Source organism: Schistocerca americana, chromosome 11 (genome assembly GCF_021461395.2).
Source record: "Schistocerca americana isolate TAMUIC-IGC-003095 chromosome 11, iqSchAmer2.1, whole genome shotgun sequence".
NCBI classification, from domain to species: Eukaryota; Metazoa; Arthropoda; class Insecta; order Orthoptera; family Acrididae; genus Schistocerca; species Schistocerca americana.
Window position 1 is genome coordinate 153,878,068 of NC_060129.1, and position 15,080 is coordinate 153,893,147.

The 15,080-nt window shown below is 38.7% G+C and overlaps 1 protein-coding gene across 3 annotated transcripts in view; it reads left to right on the plus strand.

Moving 5' to 3' along the window:
* Positions 1-15,080, plus strand: part of LOC124554094 (protein LZIC-like) — a 99,325-nt gene that overhangs the window by 43,234 nt on the left and 41,011 nt on the right. The gene's annotated exons all lie outside the window — the stretch shown is intronic.

The window sequence follows — 15,080 nt, forward strand, 5'->3', positions numbered from 1 at the left end:
CTTCGGATTGCTTCATGCAAACGACACACAACTTCAAATTAGTATTCCTTACTGACTGTATGGCCATAAGGCAGGAACTCGTAATGCATTATCCCATTGTCATTGAAGAAAACAGTGAGAAGAACCTTCACATGTGGTGAAACTTTTCAAATTTTTGTTTCGGTTTGGCTCTTCGGGTACTTTTCATTGGGCCAATTGGGTCTCAGTTACGACGTCCTACCCATATATCTATGTTCGTCACCTGTTATGACCTCCTTTAGAAGTCTAGAGTGTTGCCAACTTCATTCAGCAATCCTTGAGTCAAGTCTGCAAGATGTCATTGTTGTTTGATATTGCGCAGTTTTGGTAAAAACTTTGCTGCTACGCTTTTTGTGCCCAAAACATCCAACAAAATTGCTTGGCATGAACTGAATAGTACGCCAATGTCTTGAGCAACTTCTGTGATGGTGGCTTGGTGATTTTCGAGAACAGCTTTCTTTATTTCTTCTGCACTGTCATCTATAGTTGATGTTCTAGGGTGTTGAGGGTGGAGGGTGGTCAATGTCTTCTCAACGCTCTGTGAAATGTTTATACCACTTGTATTCTTCTTCTTCTTCTTCTTTTTTTTTTTTTTTTTCTAGTAAAAATTCGCAAACCACTCGGAAACACAAATAAACTCTTCAACTGTCAACAATAAACTAAATATTCAAAACAGCTGAAAATGCACACGCACATCAGGAACATGTGTACCAAGGTAAAAAAATTGAAGACCAGATGTATAAAACCCTCAAAATTAAAAAATTCCCATTACTATTTTCTCACTCCGTGTCTGTTGGAAGTCAGAACCAGCTCTTTCCCTAGTGAAGTAATAGGCTTCGTATGGCTGCTTGGGGCTTCTATGAACTAATCTTGCTTAAGCCTGATATGAGAACATTTTCTTGAAAAGCATTAATGTAAAATGTAGAATTACATCAATACAGTAATTTGTTTCCTCCAAAACATGTTTTAATTAATATTAATTAAAACCTTGTACTTTTGATAGACTTTGCCTGGGAAAAGTCCAAGTTCAGATTTTCAATCTGTAAAAATCATACTCTGTTTAGTTTTGATTTTTGACATCTTGTAAGTAATTTTTGATTTTGTATGTTATTATTATTATTTTGATAGAAACTGAACATCCCGAGTAATCTTGTGCAACTTAAGAAGAGACCTTCAAAAAAGTAAAACTCCACTTACATCCAATTCAGCACAGATATTTAAGTGTTTGGCCATTATAGAGCATGTGGTACTAAATTTGTAGCTCGACTGACATTTTTGGTTGAAATGGTTGCCACTAGATATTATCTTTACTGTGTGCAGCTTTGAATATTAGACAAAATGTGTGCGTTCAGACCCTGTCCTATAGTGTTGTTTAGGAAATGCTTTCAGAAAAGGATTACTGTAGTGATCCTGAGTTTGACATTGAATTTAGCAGCTTAGAAAGTAAAGAAGAAGAAGAAGAAGAAGAAGAAGAAGAAGAAGAAGAAGATGATGATGATGATGATGATGATGATGATGATATGTTACTTCATTAGAGACATGATGACAATTTGCTAGTTGAGCAACAAGTGCTCACCAGTGGTAAGAGAGAAATACATCCACTAGGCTCCAGCTAGCTCCTCCAGGATTTATGTTCCCAGGAATCCATTGTGAAATACATGGTTAGACTTCATAGCTACACAGAAACTAAAAAATGAATTCAAGTTTCAGGATACTTCACTCAAAGTACACTTCACAAGTGTATTTGGGATTTTATTATTGGTGGTTTTCAAAATTTTGTAATTCATTATTTTCAGGTCCTTATGTGTCTGTATGTAATATCATTCATTACAGGATGTTTAGCTTGGATAAAAAAAGTTATTTTTTTAGCATAATTTGGAAAAAAAAGAAAAAGTTTTTAAGGTGCTAAAGCTGTTCTATCCCCTTGTCAACCTGATTCGTCCATTATACAGGGTGATTCAAAAAGAATACCACAACTTTAAAAATGTGTATTTAATGAAAGAAACATAATATAACCTTCTGTTATACATCATTACAAAGAGTATTTAAAAAGGTTTTTTTTCACTCAAAAACAAGTTCAGAGATGTTCAATATGGCCCCCTCCAGACACTCGAGCAATATCAACCCGATACTCCAACTCGTTCCACTCTCTCTGTAGCATATCAGGCGTAACAGTTTGGATAGCTGCTGTTATTTCTCGTTTCAAATCATCAATGGTGGCTGGGAGAGGTGGCCGAAACACCATATCCTTAACATACCCCCATAAGAAAAAATCGCAGGGGGTAAGCTCAGGGCTTCTCGGAGGCCAGTGATGAAGTGCTCTGTCACGGGCTGCCTGGCGGCCAATCCATCGCCTCGGGTAGTTGACGCTCAGGTAGTTACGGACAGATAAGTGCCAATGTGGACTCTCCATACAGTTGATTGTGGAATTTGCAGCTCTCTGCTAGCTCTGCGAGTCGATTTTCCTGGGCTGCGAACAAATGCTTGCTGGATGCATGCTACATTTTCATCGCTCGTTCTCGGCCGTCCAGAACTTTTCCCTTTGCACAAACACCCATTCTCTGTAAACTGTTTATACCAACGTTTAATACACCACCTATCAGGAGGTTTAACACTATACTTCGTTCGAAATGCACGCTGAACAACTGTCGTCGATTCACTTCTGCCGTGCTCAATAACACAAAAAGCTTTCTGTTGAGCGGTCGCCATCTTAGCATCAACTGACGCTGACGCCTAGTCAACAGCGCCTCAAGCGAACAAATGTACAACTAAATGAAACTTTATAGCTCCCTTAATTCGCCGACAGATAGTGCTTAGCTCTGCCTTTTGTCGTTGCAGAGTTTTAAATTCCTAAAGTTGTGGTATTCTTTTTGAATCACCCTGTATTATAAACCAGCAGCCTATGAGGGTTACTGAATTCTGTTTGATCCACGGAGCCATATAAAAAATTCTGAGCAAATTTGCTGCCACTGTATTTTGGCACAGTTTTCTGGCCATTCTTAGGTGTACAGTGGTGACAGTGCACTGAGTTTTCCTGTTTAACTCTGGTAGCACATGCATGGTGTGCCCAGTTGTTCCTGCATGTGCATTGCTTGAGCATGTGCGCTACTGCTACAACTCTGTGTGCTGCTGTCAGCATTCTCCGTATTGAAAGCTCATCCGAATGATGTCCGATTGATCCTCTTCATGCAGTAAAATCACATAATGCAGTGTGTCAAGTTTTTTACAAGATTCTTTGCTGAATACAACTGGAAATAGCTATAGTAACTAGTAAGTGACAAGAGCCTCAGACAATAATATTACCACTGACTCATTTATAATGGAGTTTCAGAAGGTCAATATAGGGGCCAGTTTTTGTCGCATTATATTTAATTGTTGTTGTTGTTGTTGTTGTGTCTTCACCCAGAAGACTAGTTTGATGCAACTCTCCATGCTACCCTATCATGTGCAAGCCTCCTCATCTCTGAATAACTATTGCAGTCCACATCCTTCTGAATGTGTGTACTGTATTCATCTCTTGGTGTCCTTGTGTGATTTTTACCCGTGACAGTCCCCTTCATCACTAAATTGGTGATCCCTTGATGTGCCAGACTCTCATCAACTGTGCCTGTCTTCTAGTTAGGTAGTGCCACAAATTTCTGTTCTCCCTAATTCTGTTCAGTACCTCTTCATTAGTTACATGATCCATCCATTTAATCCTCAGCATTCTTCTGTAGCACCACATTTCAAAAGCTTCTACTCTCTTCTTGTCTAAACTGTTTAGTCTCCATGTTTCACTTCCCTACATGGCTACACTCCAGACAAATACTTTCAAAAAACACTTGCCAACACTTTAGTCTATATTTGATGATGTTAAAAATTTCATCTTCTTCTAACACTTTGGTTCCCATTGCCAGTCTACATTTCTCTCTACTTCGGCCAGCATCAGTTATTTTACTGCCCAAATTGTAAAACTCATCTACTAATGTAAATATTTTGTTTCCAGTCTAACTGTCTGTGTCACCTGATTTGATTAGGCTACATTTAATTATCCTTGTTTTGCTTTTTTATGTTCATCCTATACCCACCTTTCAAGACATTGTACATTCTGTTCAACTGCTCTTCCAAGTACTTTGCTGTCCCTGCAAACCACAAAGCTTTTGTTTCTTCTCTGTGACCTTAAATTCGTACTTCAAATTCTTCTTTGGTTCTGTTATTGCTTGCTCAACATTGCTTGAATAACATTGGGGTTAGGCAGCAACTCTTTCTCACTCCGTTCTCAATCAAGCCCCTCGACTCTTAAAACTGTCGTCTGATTTCTGTAAATGTTGTAAATAGCCTTTTGCTCCCTGTGTTTTACCCCTGCCACCTCGAGAATTTCACAGAGGGTATTCTAGTCATCATTGTCAAAAAGCTTCCTATAAGTATACAAATGCTATAAACATTGGTTTGCTTCCCTTAACCTGTCTTCTAAGACAAGTCATAGGGCCAGTATTGCCTCATGTGCACCCATTTTTCTCTGGAATCTTCCCTGAGATTGTGTTCTACCAATTTTTCCCATTCTTCTGTGGAGAATTCATGTTTGTACTTTGCAACCACAACTTGTTAAACTGACAATTTGGTAATATTCACACCTACGAGTACCTGCTTTCTTTGGAACTGGAATTATTGCATTCTTCTTGAATTCTGATGATATTTTGCTTGTCACGTCTATCTTGCACACCAGATGGAACAGCTTCATCGCGGCTCTCTCTCCCAAGGCTGTCAGTAGGTCTGACGGAATGTAGTCTGTTCCCGAGGCCTTGTTTAGACTCGAGTCTTTCAGTGTTCCGTCAAATTTTTTTCGCAGTATATCATTTCCCACTTCATCTACATCCTCTTCACTTGCTACAAATTGCCTTCAAGTTCATCTCCCTTGCGTAGACCCTTTATATATTCCTTCCGCCTTACAACTTTCCCTTCTTTGCGTAGTACTGGTTTTCTGTCTGAGCTCGTGATACTCATATAGCTCCTCTTTTCTACAAAAATCTCTTTAATTTTCCTGTAGGCAGCATGCATTTATCTGCTAGTGAAATATGCTTCTAGATTCTCACATATTTCCTCTAGCCATTCCTGCTTGGCGATTTTGTACTTCCTACCAGTCTCATTTGTTAGATGTTTGTGTTCCCTTTTGCCTGCTTCATTTGCTCCAGTTTTACATGTTCTCCTTTAATCAATTAAATCGGACATCTTCTGTGCTATGCAAGGATATCTACTACCTCTTGTTTTTTTACCTACTTGATCCTCTGTTGCTTTCACTATTTCATCTTTTAAAACTGCCCATTCATCTTCTACTGTATTCCTTTCTGCTGTTCTAGTCAAGTGTTGACAAATACTTCTCCTGTGAAACTCTCAACAACCTCTCGTTCTTTCAGTTTATTTAGGTCCCATCTCCTTAATTATATATCTTTTTGTAATGTCTTCAGTTTTAACCTACAGTTCGTAACCAATAAACTGTGGACAGTGTTCGCATCTGCCCCTGGAAACGTTTTACAATTTAAAACCTGGTTCTTAAATATCTGTCCTACCATTATATAATCACTCTGAAACTTTTCGGAACCTCCAGAGGTTTCTTCCACATATACAACTGTCTTTCACACATTCTTAAACAAAGTGTTGGCTACGATTAAATTATGCTCTGTGTAAAATTCTACCAGGTGGCTTCCTCTTTCATTCCTTTCCCCGAGTCCATGTTTACGTATTTTTTCTTTCTTTTCCTTTTCCTGCTGTTGAATAATTTCTTTTATCTCGTCGTACGTTTCTTCAATCTCTTCATCATCTGTAGAGCTAGTTTTTGTATAAACTTTTACTACTGTGATGGATGTGGCCTTCAAGTCTGTCCTAACTACAAACCCCCATTCATCGAATGACCAGCAAAACTAGTGGCCTGGGATAGCAGATTTGCTGTCTCGGAGGAGGCCAGCATGGCGCTGGTGTTCAAAGGTGTGCTCCTCAACAGTGCATATTGTTAGACCTATATAAGATTTACCATACTCGCACAGAGTTTTATAAATGCGTGCCTGGCGCAACTCTTAAGTCATCTTTTACTGATTGCAGAAGTGCCAAGATTTTTAATGGAGGATGAAAGATCACTGTAACCTCAAGTTTTCAAAGTGCGATGCCTGTTTGTGCATAAACATTTACAGTGTGTGTCATCTCGAAGGCCTCTTCCTCGTTCTGCTATTTATATGTCTGTAGTGCTGTCTGTATCTGGTGTGACAAATATCCATTTTACAATTTTGTGGGAAAACAGTTTGGAGATTCCAGGTTGTCGACATCTGAGACGGTACAGGCTCGGTGACTCAGTCGTCGAGAGACCCACTGTTTCAGCCAGGTGGTGACAACTATTTACCTGCAAAGGAATGTCTGAGGGAGTGGGCTTTTGAAATACCAGATTCCCAAGTGTACCGTCACTCTTACGTCGGACTAAGACATCGACAAATGCCAAACGACCATTTTCTTGACGTTTGTATGAAATTTTATGTTTTGACATACAGAGTTTACCCACCTCATAACCGTGGTCACTACTGCACGCTCGTGCAGTGTCACTCGCATCAGAGATGAGCTGGTTCGAATTGTGGTGATGGTGGATCATTTTCGCTGCCAGTCTTTGGCTGACAAGGGAAGAAGAGGTGGTGGAATAAAGTTCCTGATCACCAGTCCTTGCACCATCTAGGGTTAAATTCAAAACCTGTCAGTGTTTCATGAAATAAAGGTGTATGGCACTTGTGGGGCAGTAAGGGATAATCAAATGATCATTAGTTAGCTATGTTGTTACGAAAAGACTCTTAAATTGTCTGTGTGTGCTTTCCACCTACCTCAGTCATCTACAAGAGCACGGAAACTGTTTTTGTGGTTAGCCAGAGAACGATGGAGGACATACCGACCATAATTCCCAGTCAGCAAGTCTACAATATTCTTTGTGCTCGCTCCAAAAAGATGTTCCTCTTCACTATTTACTCAGCGGGATCAGCAGTGATGATGTGGTGTAACGACATATTTGGGTTTTATAGTTTTGATATATGTATGACCATGTGCAGACTTCGTCACCTACGTCAGTTACAACCCACTTCAAAAATGATGCATATTCTTTTTAAATTGTCATAGAATGGTTCTTGAACGAAACTGTAAAACATCAGTTAAGTCGTGTGCAAAGAATTACATCACTTGGGCCAATTGGTTTTCGTAACTTTTTCGAATTTAAATTTCGTTTGTTTCTCCTCAGAAAATTATATCGACACACGTTATCTTGATCTAATCGATATCAGAATCACACATTAAATAAACTTTTTAGATTCAAAGTTGCGGCCAACGCTGTCTGAATCAATAATCTTGTCAAATATATTATTAATCCGTTCACATAACTCTTCATAAATAAATCTTCAAGACACGTGTTTCAGCTTTAGTAGCATACACTATTTTATTAGCTTCCTACACATACAGATGTGAACTTGAGCGTTGACAGACAGTGACTAACATTTCAATAAGATTAAGATCTACATGATGTCATTGTTGTACAAAAAGAGTATAAAACTTCATTTTTAATTTTTAGAAGCACGACGCAACAACTCGGTTCCAGGATCTTCTGTTGCTCCTTGGCTGTCGACCCGCGACGTATAGCGGCCAGCAATTTCCTCTCTGGTCGCGGCAACAAAGATGCTGTCCCCGTTCGTTGCGCCGATCTCTCCGTACATGAAACACATAAAAAAAAATACAAAACTTTTAGATAATTCACATTTATTACAAATAATAAGAAAACACATAAACAAAACTAAATTAAACTTATAGTCACCTGCAAACTGGGCTGACTTTGGTGGATGGGTGACGCTTAATTTCGTCCCACTACATACCCCACCCACAAGCTCAGTTTGTCAGGTTTTAACCGGAATTAAAACTGTTCAATATACAATATTTAACTGTTAATACATTTTCCTCACATTTTACGTAACCTAGAGTCCTTGCTATTAGATAGATTTAATCCTTTTAATACGATATCGTTGTGACTATTTGTCATTTACTCTTAATTGTGCTCTTATGGTAATTCGTAACCGAATATAGGGAGATTGCTCCTCTTCAGTTAATAGTTGCTAATAAATACTAATTTAGTACGTTCTTTAACGTTGTACATTAGGACAGAGCGTTCAAACGGTGATAGATTAGTTTCAGTTTCATTTATTTACTAGAGTTATTCTTTTTCCTAATGCCTTATTTATGCCTGAGGTCAAGAAGAAATCAAGCAAAACTTTCTTTAGAATCTCGGCACGGCTTTCTTTACCTTCGGACACCTTGTTGGGTAATGGCCATTTATTTAGGAGAAACAAGCGAGAGAGCCCCGTTTGGTGTGTTCTATATTAACACTATTGCAAACCTCTATTAAAGGCACTCTGCTATGTTCTCGTGAGCCATATAGCTCTGGACGCCCATGGTCCCTAAAACTATTAACCATCCCCTTTGGTTCCTACTATCCGAGTAAATTTAAAATATGCAAAATTCCTTTTGACCTAAGAGCAAAATTTCTTCCATATAAATCCCCCTTTGGGTTATCTTTCTCTTTTTGAAGTACCAGTAGATTATTGTAGAACACATGTTTAAGCTTTCTGTCATTTATTTAAAATAACACGTAACTATCACGAAAAACTTCACATGAATAAACTATGAACGCTCTTCCGTATGTAACATATACTAAATATTAACTTATTTAGGAATGAAGAATTTCATTTGATCAACACTATATAATCCTTTAATTACACCTGATGAAGGTTCCATAAGAAGTAATGCTTTGGGATGTACAATCTTATGTACAACATATGGACCTTCAAAGATAAAGAAGAATTTTCTACATTCCTTACCGATCTTAGAACTTTTAGGATGAGATCGTACTAACACAAGATCTCCTACCTGAAATGAGGGTTCTACAGCCTGTTGATTATAACTTTTAATTCTCCGTTCGGCATTTTTTTACAATCTGTTCGCAAACTTTTTCGTCTGGAATATCTTGTTGTATCTCATTTACTGGTGGCCAAGGTAAAGCAGCTAGTAAAGGCTCACCTATAAGTCGTTTGCCTAAAATTTCTATAGGTGATAATCCCGTCGTTAGGTGAGGCAATTCATTTAATATCTTTTCGAATTCAGGCATTAGTTTGGCCCACCGAGTATGTTTATGTGCACAATAAGTTCTACATAATCGTCCTAATTCTTTCATGACTCTTTCTACTAAATTACTTTGAGGGTGATATTTCGAAATTAAGATATGTTTGATTCCATATTGTCTTATCATATCTTGAAATCTTTGACTAATAAAGGCACTACCGTTGTCAGACATAAGTCGTTTAGGAATGCCCCAGTTAACAAAGTAATTTCGGGTGAGGCAGCGTATAACGCTTGCTGTATTCGCTCGTTTCAAAGTATACAGTTTCACATGTTTGGACCAACATTCCATTACAACAAACACATATGTTAATCTTCCTGAACTACGAGGCAGAGGGCCGAAAAAATCTAATGATAGTAGATCCCACAGACCTCGAGGAATTACAGCATATAATTTATAACGCTTGGATTTGTTATTAACTTTAACCTTTTGACAGGTTTCACAAGCCCTAATAATACTTCTCACAATACGTGACATATTTTTGAAATAATAATACTTCATTAGATGTTTAATACATTTATGAATTCCAAAATGCCTGTAACCTTCATGAATATAAGTAATTAACTCGTCCACAACAGTTTTCGGAATGCAGATTTTCCATCTCTGGTGTTCCCTCTGTGCTTTCCAATACAACAAGTCGTTAAAATATAACCACACACCCCGGGTGTTAACTGCTTCGTCCCCATTATTAAGGTTTTGTATAATTCGTAGAATAACATTTTTCTTTCCTTTATGTAATACGGTAACCTACTACTTAGGACTCGTATTAGATGACTTTCAATTAATTTAGCACGGTTTAAATTCCATTCAAAATAATTCCTATAACCTCTCCACCGTTTAGAATATGGAGGAGGGGCTAACAACTCTAAAGTTAAGTGTTGTTGTTTTCGTCTTGACCAATAATTTTGTTTAAACTGCTTAACAAAATCATCCCAATCCCTGAATTCATTTCTATGCAGTACTGCCCATTCCGCAGCTTCTGCTTCTAAATGTCCTATTACAAATTGAATGCGTTTTTCACTACTCCATTTAGAAGATAATGATGTTTCAAAAGCTTTTATAAAGATTATAGGATGAAGTTCGCCTCCTGGTTTGAATACAGGAAATCGACTTGCTACATTTGAATTTGCCGTTATGTCATCCAGACATTCTGCGAGAGAAATAGTCGGATTTTGTTTAGATTGCAGAGATGGAGTTGCATCGGATTGGCTTGCCGTGATTGCTTTATTCATATTGTTGTCTTCCGTGCTAGCAAATTCGATGCGACTGTTGTCTCTGATTATGTTATTACCTCTGCTACCTGAAATGTTCTCGTTATTATCTAATTCCGATAACCGTTTAGTAATTTCCTGTATCCGCATTTCTGTATTGGATACGCGATTAGCTAATATCGATTCTTCACTGTGTTCACGATGTGAACGCTCTGTACCTTCGTCAATATTATTATCTTTGGCAGTCTCAAGATTACTGCATATTTCAGTAATTAAAAATTTCATGTTTTCGATTTCGGTATGGTCCTTTTCTACTTGATGAGTTAATGTTTCTAATTCTACATTATCTATTGAAGAAATCTCTACAGGTTTGGTAGAGACCTCTTTAATAGATTTCAATAATTCTCTGCGAACAGTTTCTGTTTGCATAGAAAATTCATCTCGTAACATATCGTTATTTTTCTGTATTTCATTTACAACTAAGATATTGACACTATCTAGTCTCTCGGATAAGTCAGTAATATCGTGTCGCATGCGAGCTTTTTCCTCGCGCGATTCCTGGATATGTTCTTCTAACCTTTTACAATTATCAGCAATCTTATTACTAAGTCCTACTAATTTTTCCTGCATTTCAACTTTAGAAGACTCTATTTTATCACTTAATTCTCGACTGGTTTCATTAAGATATTCCTGCAACCTGTCTGTTGATTTTGTTAGCTCCCCTTTAAGTCTAGCAGTAGATTCCTCGTTAGACTGTTTTAATCTAGCCATAGATTCTTCGTTAGACTGTTTTAATTCCTCTTTTAATCTAGCAGTAGATTCCTCGTTAGATTGTCTTAATTCCTGTTTTAGTTCCTGTTTCAATCTAGCAGTAGATTCCTCGTTAGCCTGTTTTAATTCCTCTTTTAATCTAGCAGTAGATTCTTCGTTAGATTGTTTCAATTTAGCGATCGCCCTAAAAAGGGCTCTCATGCTCCTATCGGACATAGATTGCTCTTCGTCTGACATTTCACTTCCCGACATTATTGTAAGATATTAACTATTTACCCACGCAGACTTGGAATCAACAATCCTATAAAAGCACACTTCCTATGTACAACACTCCACTTCCAACTTGAAACAAACTCACCGGACACTAATATTGTAATTTGTAGTTCTCGATGATCAGTGTGCTGCTATGGGCTGCAGATGTAACAGCCGTCGATGCAGCCGCTGAGATGCTGCGACCCCGCTTCCGCAACCGGCAGGACGCTGAGTCGAACACCGGAAACGTCGCTAGCTGCAACCACGCCCGGCACCGCCGTAGACAGGCGAAGCCCTCAGCAACACCTCTAATACCAGCCGGAGGAACGCCCCGCAGCTGACGTACTGGGCCTATTAGTTTAGGGAGAAAAAAGGTTGTCGGGGTTTGCAGCGTTCAGCTGCTGCCCAACAGACGCGCCTTCTCGTGGAACAACTGCGTGACCGTACTGCTTGGCTGCACTCCGTCAGATGCCCACACCCGCGAAGTCGCCGCTGGCTGGTGAAGGCTCCACGAAAACTCGCGTTGACTTCGGAAGGACTCTTGATGTTTCGTTTCGTACCTGTGTGCCTTAGTTGCACACAAGTCCTGTTTCTAAGGTCGCCACGGTGTGGTGTAACGACGTATTTGGGTTTTATAGTTTTGATATATGTATGACCATGTGCAGACTTCGTCACCTACGTCAGTTACAACCCACTTCAAAAATGATTCATATTCTTTTTAAATTGTCATAGAATGGTTCTTGAACGAAACTGTAAAACATCAGTTAAGTCGTGTGCAAAGAATTACATCACTTGGGCCAATTGGTTTTCGTAACTTTTTCGAATTTAAATTTCGTTTGTTTCTCCTCAGAAAATTATATCGACACACGTTATCTTGATCTAATCGATATCAGAATCACACATTAAATAAACTTTTTAGATTCAAAGTTGCGGCCAACGCTGTCTGAATCAATAATCTTGTCAAATATATTATTAATCCGTTCACATAACTCTTCATAAATAAATCTTCAAGACACGTGTTTCAGCTTTAGTAGCATACACTATTTTATTAGCTTCCTACACATACAGATGTGAACTTGAGCGTTGACAGACAGTGACTAACATTTCAATAAGATTAAGATCTACATGATGTCATTGTTGTACAAAAAGAGTATAAAACTTCATTTTTAATTTTTAGAAGCACGACGCAACAACTCGGTTCCAGGATCTTCTGTTGCTCCTTGGCTGTCGACCCGCGACGTATAGCGGCCAGCAATTTCCTCTCTGGTCGCGGCAACAAAGATGCTGTCCCCGTTCGTTGCGCCGATCTCTCCGTACATGAAACACATAAAAAAAAATACAAAACTTTTAGATAATTCACATTTATTACAAATAATAAGAAAACACATAAACAAAACTAAATTAAACTTATAGTCACCTGCAAACTGGGCTGACTTTGGTGGATGGGTGACGCTTAATTTCGTCCCACTACAATGACTACTGTACATAAAAGTTTTGAGTTTTAACCAGTTGATATACTCAGTAAAAGTTCATATGCACCAAATGTAAGTATTAGTATTGTAACTAATATCTCTATCAGTGATAGCACCATTAACAGTTCAGAGGTGACCTCTACAAGAAGTTCCAAGTAAAATGGCCCATCACCCCTGTAATCACCAAAAGTTAATTTCTTGCCTTAAAAGTGGAAAATAATCTCCCCACTTGCCATACGAGTTGGTCAGCAGTATGGGTGGTGCACAAACAGTTTCCCCTAAGTGTTACACGAACTGCACAGTCCTCAAGAGTTCACTCCGTACTTTTACCATAAACACATTAAAGTCTGTCCAGCTCCGATGTCATCCGAGGCACAATACGTGACGCTGGCATTTGGGTGATGTGGACAGTTTGATGTCTCGGAGTGAAGTGCCTCCTTTTACTACCCCTCTAGACGTTTTCGTATTGGGGCACATCTAACCTACGCACAGGTCTTTGGTTTGCCTTCCCCACAACATTTTCTCTGTGCTCTTTCCAATTTAAATTGTTCGTAATTGTAGTTCCCAGGTATTTAGTTGAATTTGTGGTCTTTGGATTAAACTGATTAATCATGTAACCAAAATTTAACAGATTCCTTTTAGCACTCGTGTATCTAAATGGATCCTTTCTCATCTACGTGGGTACTCTGCAAATCACTCTTAGTGCCTGGCAGAAGGTTCATAAAACCTTTTTCACAATAATTTTCTATTATTCCACACCCCAACAGCATGCGGTAAAAGCAAACACCTATGTCTTTCCGTGTGAGCTTTGATTTCCCTTGTTTTATTATGAAGATCTTATCTCCCGATGAAGGTCAGAATCAACAAAATATTTTTGCATCCAGAGGCGAAAGTTGTTGATTGAAATTTTGTGAGAATATTCTGCTGCAGCGAAAAACAACTTTGCCTTAATGCTGTACTTCCCAAATACTATATCATGTCCGTGACACACTCCCCCCTATTTTGCGATAATACAAAACATGCTGCTCTTCTTTGATCTTTCTTGATGTACTCTGTTAATCTTATCTGGTAATGATCCCAGACCCAGGGTGTATACGACCCGGGAGATCCGGGAAAAACCCGGAATTTTTTCATCCGGAAGTAAACCGGGAAAAACCTGGGAATTTTTTAGAATTCCGGGAATTCTTCATTGTTTTAGTTTTCTGTTAAATTTTTGTAATTTTGACGGGTAAAAACCGATACTTTAACAATGGATATTACTGTATCCCGCTACTGCAGAATAACACTTCAACAATAAAATATAAACGAGAGAAAAGAACAAAAATTACTTAAATTGCAAAGGAAATGCGCCATATACGACGACGACACACAGTGCTCATGCAAGCGTGTGCCAACAGCAAAATCTGTCAAAGGCTTTAGGAAGACTATGCAATGCTTCATAACAAAAAATTACCTCCGATGAGCGTGAAGTCACAACTGTTTACGTTAGATTCGTTTTAGCAGTTACGAGCGGGCTGTTGTGCATGCGCAGTTGAGTCGCGTTTGAGCAGTAGATTCTCCCGCTTCTAGCTACAGGAATGTAGTTGTTGGCTGTGCAAGCAGCTAGATGCTACCGGGAAAAGGGGGTGCCAAATTCATATTCTTGAAGAAAAAAAAGCTTGATTCACAAAGTGCTTAGCATCCAGCGCACGTTGGTCTATCGATTATTCATATGATTTTGAAACGCATCCATGTAGAACATTTTTGAACACGTTTTAAGTTGATTTCTGAATGAATCATAAGTTGACTTTTGAATGTATACATAGTGTACGTGATGTCTCTGTCAGGAGAATCCTCGTTGCATCTAGAAATCAACTTTCCGCAGACAAAAGGAGATGGGGCTATACGAGCTGAGCGGAGTAAAGCCGAACGGATGAATGCCAATCGTTGTCCAATTATATGATTGATTGGGTTTGCGAATGATCAGCGTTGTTATAATTACTAGCAAAATCCATAGAATCAGACTACCAGAATGAAAATAAACAACTGACAGGAATAACAGGTGAGAAAGATCACGTATTATCTTCTCGGCGTATCCAAGAAAATGAAATTTTGACAGAAAATTTTTGGCCAGATCACTACACTAGTGAGGACCATTTGTACAGGCCCCGGCTAGCAGCCGTTTACCGTATTTACTCGAATCTAAGCTGC